The sequence below is a fragment of the Clarias gariepinus genome, chromosome 8, assembly GCF_024256425.1.
Source record: "Clarias gariepinus isolate MV-2021 ecotype Netherlands chromosome 8, CGAR_prim_01v2, whole genome shotgun sequence".
NCBI classification, from domain to species: Eukaryota; Metazoa; Chordata; class Actinopteri; order Siluriformes; family Clariidae; genus Clarias; species Clarias gariepinus.
In genome coordinates, this window is record NC_071107.1 from 9,002,142 (window position 1) to 9,015,634 (window position 13,493).

Sequence of the window (13,493 nt, forward strand, 5' to 3'; positions counted from 1 at the left end):
AGCATTAGTCGAAAGTCATTTAATACAAATAATTCTAACTTTCAAAAACAACCTAATACCAATGGGTATCCTTATCCTTAATTGTGCCAAATTAATTGTGTTTTTCCAATAATTTGAGAAACAAAACATTTCTGCTGGGATCTATCTCACTCCCCCTTTCATGATAGGAGAAGTGTATGAGCCACATTGGCACCAATAAAGATATTATATAATGTTTAGGTTTCTGATATGAAAATTTAAGTTACCTCTGCATTGATCAGGGAAGATAAGCACATATTCAGAAACAGGTGCATCATATGCATTTGTGCATGTATAAGGGAAATTTTGGAGTATAGCCAAAGATAGGATTTGTAGACAAAAACAGTACAATGAAGAAAAAAATATTTTACATAATTACATGTGATGTAATTTTTGTATTAAATTCTCACTATGCACTTTCTTCATTCGACAGTTTATGGTGATTATCCTATTGCACTTCAGAGACATCAAAATGATTCAGCCCCTATTGAAAATTAACTACAAACTTGCAGCTGTTAGTAATAAATCAGTGAAACACGAGCAATTTAAATAGCTCAACACAACCAATATAACAAGTGATTTTTTTTCAAATTCCCTTTTAATGATCACTGCAGATTCAGAATTATTCATCCAATTAATTAGATGCATCAGGTGTTCTTGATTTAGAAAACATCAAATACCTGAACTTTTTAGAGGTTTGTTTATGGAGATGTAAAATGCCAAGAGAGTTAACAGAGTTGTCCATACAGTTATTAGAAGAGATAATTGCCTTGCACAAACACAGATAAGGATAGAAAAATAGCAAATGTACTTAATGTTTTTAGAAATTAATATTTACATTTTGGCATTTGGCAGCTGCCCTTATCCAGAGTGATAGATTTACCCAAGTACTGTATTAAATAAACAGATCTGTCTTAAGTCATCGTTTAAAAGTTTTAAAGGAAAATTTATTCCACCACCTTGGTGCCAGAACAGAAAAGAGTCTAGGTGTCTTATTTGATCTCTAAAAGATGGTGGGATCAACCGACCAGTACTGGAGGATCGGAGGGAATGTGATATACAATAGGAAGCCTATTTTAAAAGTTAAAAGTTAAAGGAACGGTGGCTACACTATCTGGACATTGCAGAAAGAGGAGACTATCTCCTGCTGCTGTCAGATTCCTGAGGAGGCAAGTGTTGAAACTCCATCGATTGACTGCAAAGAATCGACAGGAAAATTTGGTGGCAACAGGCATTTAAGTGTTAATCTGCACTATAAGATGCATACATACTGTAGTTCTAGTAGCCTATAGGGTACACCTTGGGGTGCTCCAAGTCTGCTCCAAAATGCTAAAAACCATATTAAAAAGACACATGTTTGAAAGAGAAGGAATAAAGCATTTGCAGAAAAGTGCACCCTGCCTACAGTAAAGCATGGTGGTGGCTTTGTGATCCTATGGGTCTGCTTTGCTTCCTTTGGGACTGATAACCTGCAGTGTGTAGAGGGCAAGATGGATTCAATCAAGTATCCTTGAAGAAAACGTCACAAAAAATATGTTACAACGCTGAAACTTCAAAGTTATTGGACCTTGCAACAGGACAATGATCACAAGCATACTTGGTATGGTTCTAGAGTGACCATAAAGTCACCTGACTTGAAAATAAAAAATCATTTGCAAAGTTGCCAGCCCAAGAGTCTTACTGAACTAGGAGGAATAGGCTAAAATCCCCCAGAAACACTGTCAGAAGCTATAAAGGTCATAATGGCCGTAATAGGTAAAGGGGGCTCTACTAAGATGTTTCTCATTAATGATTTTTTTGGGATCTATATTGTTAAAATGTTGAGGTGTGTACATTGCTCTTGTTTCTCTGATTTATTACAAACAGCTGCAAGTAAGTAATTTTGGCAAAACAAAAACTATTCACTGGGGGTTATATAATTTCGAGTGCAACGATAGTTAGATAGATTTTAACTAATTATACACGTGCATGTGTTATATGTGACTGAGGTGGAGTTTGGTACAGTCTGGAGGAAGTCAGCGCGGGTAAATGTGCGCGCGTGCAGAGCGCAGTGAGCGCGTGGAGGTGCAGGTGCAGGTGGAGCCGCGCGGATCCAGGCACGTGTTTTTCGCGCTCGGTTTGACGGCAGCTCAGCTCAGCGAAGGGGAGGCGCGCGCGCGCGGCGCCATTTGCTGCTTTTGTCCGTTATCAGACGGAGCCGCGGCGACGAGCTCCAGCGGCGCATCCGCGTATTTCTACAAGAAATGTCCGCTTCAAAACGTCATCACGGGTAAGTTGGAGATCGGACACGACTTATGGTTTTACTTTGCGTTTGCTTTATTTATTATTATTTCTTTTCATCAAATAGAGATAGTAAGTGTGCGTGGACGTGTTGATGTCAGAAGTAACTTTGAGCGCATGATGTGTTATACTGTAGGTGCGGTCAGATCATTATAATCAGTTATTAACTCTGCACATTCACAGTTATTTATTGCTTTTAAAATCTATTAGATCAAAACAAGTCAGATCTAATCTAATAATCAGGGATGCAACAAAATGCATATTATTATGGTTTTTTAAATTTTGATTTCTGGCTTCCACAATGTTTACAAATAAGGTTTATATAGGATGAAGACAGCAACCCTGGACTTGTCAGTAATATTCTGCTGAAACATTAATAAGGTTTTTCCCCCCTAAATTGCGTTGTGAAGCAGAGAGTTGTTTTTGTCTGATTTATGACTGCCAAACTGAATGCTCTGAGGGATTTTGATTCACTGATAGGAGTGGGAAAGTGGGGTTATGCAGAAAAACGCAGGAGCCGTGTGCATGTGTGTGCATGGACAAAAAATACAAAAACGATTTATTGCATCAAATGCGTGACCTTAATTATCTCCAACAAATACATCCATAATAAAGTTGGTTAATAATCCTTATCTACCTATTTTCTGGGCCTTTATTATATTTAAGCAGATACTTAAATGGTTGTATTTAATAAGAATGTGAGATTATATGCTGTTTATACAACTGCTTTCCTTCGACAGATATAGCTGCATGAGCTCTTAAGAACGAGATTTTGCACATTTGCAGAAAGCTCTCAGTCGAGCATGACATTAAAAGCAGTGGAATGACAGGATTATCATAAATAAGGTTTGAGGAACTGCTGAGGAGGAGTGAACCCACTTTTATCATCAGAACTGCAGAAGTTGGCATGTTTGTATTAAATCCCAGAATTTACCAGATCAATCTGGTGTGTGTGTGTGTGTGTAAGTGTGTGACAGACGTTGGAAGTGGGGGGTGCGACACCCGCATGCCCCATGACAGCACCCCTGCAGCCTCGCCCCCACAAACTTCCCTGTACCGCACAAAACCTTTTTTTTTTCTCTTCCCAAATAGCATTTATGCTTATATTTGCCCGGCTTTCATATTCAAATTGGCCTATCTTTACAAAAGAAATACTATGGCCTAACGTTATTGAGGATGTCATATTGTCATATTTTATACAACAGCTCTGCTACAGACAAAATGAGTTTGAAGACACCAGGCTGTTTTTATGTTTGTGTATTCCGATTTTGTTTCTTCAGAATAAAAAAAAAAACAGCATCCTTTCTTAAAAAATAGTTCTAACGTGTGTGTTTGTGCGTGTGTGTGTGTGTGTGTGTGTGTGTGTTTAGGATTCTTTTTTTGGTGGATGCAATTTATTCATTATTATAGGAACATAAACCGGATGTAATGAAAAAACAATGCAAAACCACAAGTGTGAGAGTGTTGTTTAGATTTTGTTTAATTTTACAGTACCAGTGAAAACTTTGGATTTATTTTCTGCATTCTAGAACAATACTGGATCTTTTTTTTTTAAACTATAAATTAACACCTATGGAATGAGGTAATTAAGTAACAACAATAACAGTCAGTTGTTACTTTATTACCTAATGCCATATGTGCTATAAGGTAACAAGGAAAGCAGTCAGTTATTTTAAGACACGAAGGTCAGCTGTTCTGGAGGAACTGCAAGAACAGTGTTGTCAAGTGCATTTGCAAAACCTGTCAAGTACCATGATGAAACTGGCTCTCATGAAGACCTTCCCAAGTAAGCCTGAGCAGAACTACTTTGGCTGCAGAGGAGAAGTTCATTTAAAGTTACTAGCCTCATTAATCACTAAGCACCTTAGATTAGACCCGTTATGAAGGCTTTACAGATCATAAGCAGCATAAGTATCTCAATGTCAACTGTTCAAAAGAGATGATTGCATGTTGTGGATGCAGTCGCCATGTGGACCATCTGATCCGCAAAAAAACCCTGGCACCAAAAGAATGAAAGTTTATGAAAGCGTTCCCAACCTAAACTTTTGGGTTATAGTTTATAATGTGAATTGTGCACAAGTTAACAAATTTGATTTTGTGGACAGTTGGTTGGTCAACATATTTTTTTCTCACAAACTTGAATATCTTTAAACTTTAGGAAATATTAGGAAAATAAGATTTGTGACTTTTATCACTTATTTTAATATCAAGCTGAAAACATTTGAAAATACCTATTTTCCCTCTCAATTTCAAAATTTACAGCTTATGAGTTCAAGCATATACATTAAGGTAATAGAATGTTATTCCCTTGTACATGCGGACAGTAGTGTAATTAATGATCTTTGCAGTCTATAAGCCTGACACACTGAGACATGGCCTGTAATTTGGTGCAGTTAGCCATTACAGCAGGAATTAGAATTCAGATTCTATACTGTACATACACACAGCTTACAAAGAAGATTAATAGTTGTCAAATGCAAAATGGGCGCTAATACTAATAACATCTGAAATGTAATAGATAAGCCTCATTTATTAAACTCGATATGAACAGATTGTTCTTTATTTGTACAATAGAAAGTTTTTTTTTTTTACTTCCTATTTTTTTTATTACCAATGTCGCATAAACCACTTTTTGGTAGCTCTTTTTTGTCACTAAGGTTGGAGCTAGGATCTTCAAACATCCTAGTGTGTGTGCTGTAACAAAACAAAACAGGCATGAAGTAGCGTAGCTCTCTGACACAGAACTCCCTACAATACTCCGACGCAGAACAACACATCCACCGAACTAAAAGATGGAAATTCTGCGTAAAAAGTAAAGAGGACTTCGGTTGTCTTCCTTCCTGAACTTGAACTTATGAACTGTATTTATGAACTGTATTTATATCGTTCCATTTTGACAATGTTATATTTCTTATGCTTAACAGATCTGTTCACTGTCATTTCCATATGAAAAAAAAAGAGAAGAATGGCTTTCACTGGTTTTCAGATCACCGAATCATAAAAAAAAATGGTGAAGGGTTCGATTCCCGCCTCGGGGTCTGTGTGCGTAGAGTTTGCATGTTTTCCCCATGCTTGCTGGGTTTCCTCCAGGTGTGTGTGTGCTTGTTCCATTTGTTGGGCTAGCATCCCATGCATGGAGTCCCCTGGGATAGGCTCCACACCTCAAGTTATTTGCTCTCATCAAGCAAAAAAAAATATTTTAAATTTCTTGGAATCAAATAAGAGCTATCCACTGTGTTACTAAATTCCAAAAGGATTATGCTGAACCTTTAACTTTACAGATGAAATTTGACTGAGTTTGAAGATCACTTAAACTCTTGGGAAAGTTGCTGTTTAATAGTGAAGTTAAGAGCATTTCCATACACACACAATAGTGTGCCATAGTGATGAGACCTAACAGGATGAGGACTAAACAGCTGTGCAGCCTTAAGAAAACCACTTCTTAGTTAGACTAATTAGAAAAAAGGCTTTAATTTGCTAGGAAACAAAAAAGATTGAACTTTGGAGCAATGGAAAAAGGTCATGTGGCCTGATGAGTCCAAATTGACCCCAGTCCAGAAGTGATGCACCCATCATGCATAGTGGCCCCTGTACAAGCCTCTGGAGCCAGTGTTATCATCTGGGGTTGCTCATGGCTGTTCAGGTCTAGGCTTAGCAAAGACATGTGGCAATGAAATGAAGTCAGCTAATGACCTGAATATACTGAATAAACAGGTTATCAAATATTTTTTTCTACCCTAATGGGGCAGGCTTACTGCAGGATTCAAATTCTGAAAGAGTGGTTCAGGGAGCCTAAGGGATCATTTTTACACATGAATTAGCCTCAACATTGTGGGCCATAATCAAAGCTAAAGGTTGTCAAATAAAATATTAATATGCTTTATTTCAGGCAGTGTATGCTTATTTTCAATTACAGTTGCAGCATTTAACATATGTTCTTATCTTATTTATTATGAAATATGAAAAAATAAAAGCAAGCCAACCCAACCCCATAAACGTTTACCTTGATTTTGTGATATATATTTCTTTGGCAAACAGATGATGTTAAAGTTGGGAAGTGAAATTGAACTTCCCAAAATTGTGGATAAAAACAAGATAAAAGGAAAGACGAAAGGCGGCTCTATTTTATAGCCATATGGCTATTTATTCCCTCAACTTGCAGTCGTTGCTGCTTTGTAGAGCAGGCTTTAATTGTTACTATACTTTATTGAAGGAATTCCAGCAATCGGAATGCTCTGCACATGAGATGAGCCAACAGCTCGGCTTGTCATGAAGCAATGATTAAATCCACCAGCAGCTTGAGATTAGTTAATTATGAGCATTTAGGCTATAAGCACTTTAGATGAAAAGCAGAAAGGGACGCATAGTGTTCGATTTAAAAACTAGGTGCATGAAGTTGCGCCACAGTTAGCACAAAGCAGTCACACTCCTTGCCATTGGAACAAAAATAATCAAAAGCTCATCTGCTCACTCAATTTAAAATCATACTTAATCACTTTGCCCTTGAGGGGTTAGCGCTGTCCTCCAAATTCATTCTTCACACTTCAGTCAATTCTAAGTAAAACGGTTCCAGTATATGAAAACGTCTATGATCTTTAATTGCATATAATTTACATCTAAAATGCACTTTATACACTCACCATCTACTTAATTAAGAAATTCCGTACAGATGCTATTTATCTAATCAGCCAATCGTGTTGCAGCAACTCAGTGTATAAAATTATGCAAATGCAGGTCAGAAGCTTCAGTTAAGATTTACATCAAGCATCAAATTTGAAAAAAAATTCCTCTGTGATTTTTATTATTGCATATCTATTGGTGGCAGGTTGTTCTGGTTTGAGAAGTTTCAGAAACTGGTGATCTCCTGAGACATTCTTATGCAACTCTAGAACAAAACAGCTGTCAGATATATCTTGTTGATAAGAGGTCAGAGGGCAATGATTAGACTGGTTCAAGCTTACACAAATGTTCAAATTACCACCCTTCACAGTCATGGTGAGCTAAACCATATACTGTAATAAAAATATTTGCATAGTTCCCTGCTTATAACTGCTTGGTGTTTGCTTGGTGTTTTGGTCTTTGTATTCCATATGACTTGGATGAATTCTAAAGTTTAAGAACAGCTGGCAAGCATGACCCTTTGGGACTTCAAGCTTGACTGATCCCACAGATGTGGTTTGGATTATTAGCCAGTTCAGGCATCCATTTCTCTTTCACAACTTATTCTCCTGACTGAGTGAATTCCATTTTTTCCTCGTGGCCCCTTTGAATTCCCTTTTCTCAATTATTTCCATCACCTAAGATGTCTGTTCAGTTGAAGAAAGACTACAGGATACTATTATTCAAAGTCTTTGATGTTTGGCATAGTTTGTCATGTATGGCGCATTGAATAGCACATGGTTCAGACTGTGGAAGAGGTGTCGTTTTAATTATTTATGGATGGTCACTGAGCAGGCTTGTCTGTTCGAGGGCCTAAGTATTCTGGTTCAACTTGGCATTAAACACTTTGATCATGGGGACGGTGGCAGAGTCAGTTGAAGGTCGGGTGTGCTGTACAGGATTTTTTTCAAGTAGTTCTGGTTTCTGATGAGCTCATCCATTTTTTATGCGTGGTATACGCCCTCAGTTCGGCAGTAAGATGTATAAAACTACTTCAACATGTGGGAGGTGGTAGTGCAGGTAGCATTGTTGCCTCACAGCTGGTGAGGGCACATGGAAGTGCAGAAAGCAAGACAGATTGCAAGCTTCAAGATCAAGAAGCTTGTGGCCAAAATAAGTGTAAAAAAGTAATTAGATGTAGCATTGGCAGAGAATCCGAGGCTGAAGCTGTGTGAGCACTAGGGGAGTTCCCTAAGCCATTGTGATGCTGTGTAATTCCCGGTCTCATAGTCTGATATGATTGAACTACACAGACATTATAACGTGTGTTATGTTGTGTAAAGTTGTAGTGGATAGATTGGCAAACACTAATAGAAAGAACCAGCCAGCGGCACTGCGTGCCATAACAGATGGCAAAATCAGTGTAAATTGTGCATTTAAGCAGCATGACACAATAATTAGCTCAATACTACAAAATTAGGTATTATAGCAGAGCTTTCGGAGCATGTTTTAACTTGGCGGGTTGTTGTGTTCAGCCTGAGCACAGCCATTAAAAATGAATACAAAGCATTTACATGGGCCTGCAGGGCTTGTATACAAATATGTGCCTAAATGAATAATTAAATGAATGAAATTCGCATGGTAACAGTTTGAACTTGATAATATAAGGTGTGCATGATTCATTTGCCTGTAATCATTTGACTGTTGGTGTCTATGTGGGTGTGTGGTTGTGGTTTAGTTTCGCTGTCTTGGCTATTGAGCACTCCATTATTTCCCAGTCTCTGTAATAGTGACCTCTAGATTTCTCCATCAGAATATTCAGCACAACTACAGCAATTCTGCTTCAGGGTAATGGTCAGAGGTTAGAGCTGGCGATTCCTATGAGTTGTGTTACCAATATTGTTTGCCCCAAGGCAAAGAAAAATCCTGTATGGACCTTCATGATATGTTCTTTTCTGACTGTATCTTTCAGTTGGACTGACAGGTGCAGAAAAAGAAACACATTTGGGAATTTTGGATTTCCATTCTCTACAAATACCTAGGGTCTCAATACAATAATACATTTTCAATACAGCAAAATAAGCTTTGCCTGCATATGTGTTTTATGTTTACATTTTCAATTAATTAAACCCTTCAACCGTATAAAAGTCTAAATAAACATAATAATGACGGCGCGTATCGGGTATGTATCCGATGTAGGGCCACATATGAAAGTGATTCAGATCTGATCTGAAAAACATCAGATTTGTGCCTTCAGAAAATTGGAATTTAACGTGCTTAATTCAACATGCTTGTACAGTATGTTAGGGTGAAAGCCTTTGTAAAACAGTATGATTAAGAGAAAAGTATTTTAACTTAGCCTGTCTGAATTCAATGTAAAAAAGAAGCCACTTTATCAGAGAAGTGCATGTGGCCTTGATTCAGTTAAAATAGTTAATTCTGGTATTTTGTAAATATTAAATTTTTAACATAAAGAATGAAGAAAGAAAGTGATTTTTCCTTTGCAGATACCTGCATTTGGTCATGAGATTGAAATGTCATTTAACTAACAGAATATGGTCAACCTTTACCACAAATAGTGTATATACATAAGGCTATAAGAGTAAAAATATAAAGCCCTGTAGCTTTTTCTTTATCTAAAGAATATACTGTATTTATACCTTTATATTCCGCATTTATCTAAAGATCACATAAATACCTTTAGCATCATCTCCATCTCAAGCATCTTCTTCATTTTAAGACTTTTATCTTCAAACAGAGACTTATATCTTTTGCATTATACAAATACCCAATACGTTCATACCTCCTAAGAACCTACCTGAGATCCTGGCTCATTTAATGGTCAAATATGGCAAGTCATGACATTTGACAGATATTGATAATGATTATAGACTAGAAACTTTTCTGTTGATTTATCCAGCAATTGCCATAAATTAAACTTGTTTAACTTTTATTTTATTACCACTTTCTCCTTAATCTAGTGACAATATTATGCGCTAAAAAAAGTAAATTCTGTCATGAGGTTCAATTTTGGCCACTTAGTGATTAAGGCACTGCACTACAGTTTGGAAGGTTCCAGGTTCAAACCCCCGACCACCTGCTTACCACTGTTGGGCCCTTAAGTGTCCCATAGGTGTGAATTTGTGTCTGTGTGTAAGTGTATAGTATGCATGGTGCACTGAATGGACGGGTGTCCCATCCAGGATGTATTTCTACTTTACAGCAACTTACACTGGGAAAAAGAATAACTTACCAATGTTTTTATCTTGATGAGGTTGTCTTTGTCCCTGAGCTTGGTGGGTTTCCTCCAGGTACTCTGGTTTTCTCTCACAGTCCAAAGACATTCAAGGTAGACTAATTATTTTTTTCCAAATTGTCCCTTCAGTTTTAGTGTGTGGGTGCTTGTGTGCCCTGCAATGGATTGGCACCCATCCAGCGTGTGCCTCTCCATTCCCTCAACCCCCCTGAATGGGGTCCAGGTCTCCTGACCCTGTACAGGATAAGTGTTATAGAGACCGAGTTAGTGAGTGACTTTAGCCTTGAGCAGACCCTCATATTCAGAGTGACTTACAGACCTACTTATTGTCTCTATAAAATTATTCTGCTCATTCCGGGTCTAAGAACACAAATAAACTAAATTAAGCTAAAGCTAAATATGATGCACGGCAGAATGCTCTCTTTCTCTTTCTATTTATAAAGAGCAGTCAGAGTCAGAAGAGGACTCTAATATCAGGAGCACAAACATAGCACCTGTTTATAATCTGAAGGGTGAAAATGAATTGTAATTATGAGATTAGGCAGCAGATAAGTGAGTTGATCCAATAAAATTATATGTTGTTCGAGTATGCATTAGCTTAGAAGGAGGCAATTTAGGCATTTAATATTTAGGTTTGTTATTGCAGGTGTGGGCAGACAGAAAACAGATGCCATAGTCTCACCAGATCAAATCTGCTGAGACTAGTCTTCAGCACACACACATACACTGATCAGCCATAGCGTTAAAAACATTAAAACCCCCTAAGGGTTGGGATCCTCTTGTACCACTAGGACAGCTCTGGCCCCTCGCGACAGGGCTCTGCCGGGTCTCTGGGTGTGCTCTGTGGTGTCTGGCAACACCACACTGGCAGTGAATCCTTTGGGTGTTTGTCCATTGTATCTCATAGAATCTCAAACAGATTGGGATCTACTGTAGGTAGGTTGGAGGCTGGGTGAGCCTTGGGCATGGTTGAGCCTTGGGCTCCTGTCACCAGTTTGTTGGTGTATAGTTGGTGATCAGTGTTGTTCAGGTTACCTGGTGGTGTCTGATTAATGTACTATATATACAGACAGGTACAATTTTAAGGTACTGTAAATACAGCACAAGATGATATCACGAGCATCAAGAACAGTTTACGTATGACTTTGTACCTATGCACAGTTTAAATTTAAACTGGAGGAACACCATTCATGCATATGATATTCCTTTAGTTGACTTTTTAATGATGGTGTTGCAGACATTATCCAACATATCGCTCCAAAATAAATAGGTGTTTATTTGGGGTGTGATCTGCTGACTGTCAAAGTCATAGCATATGATTAAGACGTTTTTGCATTTTGCATAGACAGTGATATACCTTATTATTTAAAGCTGAAAAAGGGCTAGAATTTGTATCGTGGTTGAACGTTGATTATATAATAACCATCATTATATAATAATCGTCATAGACCTCTACGCCCGGCATAAGATGCAGGTCTGTGATTAATTAGCCTGTACCATCAACAGTGCTGTTTATGAGATAGAGGGCAGAGAAATGTGAGGATTGAGACATCTGGACAGATGTGAAGACAAATAGAAAAGTGGCTTTGTTATGCTGTACCCCATTATGAGTCATAATGCTAGAACAGCTTCAGTGGCACACAATCTTTTGGCACAGAATCTCAGAGCGATAAACAATGAGATTCAGAAAGATATTCCCTCAATTAGTGTTGATGATGATGGTGGTGGAGGCATACAATTTACTCAGTCTTTGAAGGATTATATGTCCTGGAATACTCTCCTAATAAAATGCAAGACTGTTTACGCCATTTAAACAGATGGTGTGTTTTTTTTTTCATACCGATATTCATATTTATTCATCTGTGTGTGTTTGCGAGTGAACATTTGCTGGTTTATTTCGGTGCTGACTTAGCCCCTCTAGGTATGCGTCTTCTGTCAAAAGTGTTACTGTTTTTCTAGCCTGTACTTCTGTTTTTTCCACACACCACAGTGGGAGTTGTGCGAAACGTACGATTTTTTTGTTAAGGGCATGATGGAGGCACAATATAACCTAAATATTGTAGCATTTAAAAGAAAGCAAATGGCATACACAGACTGCTGAAGAACAGAAATACATAAAGGAGAAACAGAGACGTATATCTTTGATGATTTTTGCAGTTCAATATCTGTACATTTAAAATGAGAAGTTTCCTTTTTGTACATTTTAATTTATGTTTTTGAATATCGTACTTGCATTTAGTGCCAGTTTGTGGTTATATTATTGCTCCAGGGCAACCCTGCTGGATCTTAATAATCTGCTCGGTCAGATACTGTAGGTTGCACTGAGCAGCTGTGAAGTGCTTTGATCATTTTATATTGAATCTCTTTTATGGGCACTTGTATTTCCTGTTTTCTTGAAGTGGTTTGCACACAGCATTGTCAGTGATATCGAACAACTACTCAGACTGGACGTTAACTGCTGTTGCTTTCGTGTACCGTATGTGTGTCTTCCAATTATATACATAAGTCTAAAAGCTGAAACCACCACTTATGTCATACAGAGTTAAGCCGTTCATTCATCTTCTATACCGCCTATCCTATACAGGGTTGAGTGGGGCTGAATCCTATGCCAGTAGACTTTGGGCACAAGGCAGGGTAAACCCTGGTAAGGATGCCAATCCATCACAGGGGGCACACACACACACACCCACACTATGGGCAAATTGCGAACACCAATTGACCTAACTTGCAATGCCAATCCATCACAGTGTGTAAACACACTCATTTAAATCGAGGAACAATCTGAAGAAAGCAGTCTGCATAGAAAGGAGAGATGAATTCAGAGGAGCTAGAGAAAACCTTGACAGACATTGGAAAAATGCACAAAACTCCAGCACAGACAATAACTGGAGCGCAACCCACTGTACCACCATGCTGACCTTTGTATTTATTAGCATTTTCACAACCATGGTAGGATCCCGGTCAACATTTACACACATTTACGTATTATGAGCAATTTAAGAACGCCAGTTAGCCTAGTCTGCATGTCTTTGGATTGTGGAAGGAACCCGAAGTAACCCGAAGGAAACCCACTAAGCAAACTCCATGCACATGCATCGAACCCGGACCCTGGAGGTGCGAAGCTCTGCATGGAAGGTGTAGCTAACCACTACACTGCATACGCAAATCTTCTTATCTATGGATGCACAGCAGCAGATATGTACGGATTACCTAATCTCTAACAATGAAGCAAGTATGAGGTGTAATCATTCATAATTCCTTTATGACATCACTGCTTTTTTCTACAGTCATGTTTTTCATTACAAACATTAACAGCAGCAGGTTGTTCTGGATGTTCCCA

General features: G+C 38.1%; 1 protein-coding gene across 2 annotated transcripts in view; it reads left to right on the forward strand.

The window, feature by feature from the left end:
• The first annotated feature begins 2,126 nt into the window (after positions 1–2,126).
• Positions 2,127–13,493, forward strand: part of LOC128528988 (gamma-aminobutyric acid receptor subunit pi) — a 60,658-nt gene continuing 49,291 nt past the window's right edge. For both annotated transcript variants that reach the window (XR_008361004.1, XM_053502257.1), the window contains exon 1: positions 2,127–2,287. The gene's annotated coding sequence lies outside the window, so the exon portion shown is untranslated. The remainder of the gene's footprint in view (positions 2,288–13,493) is intronic.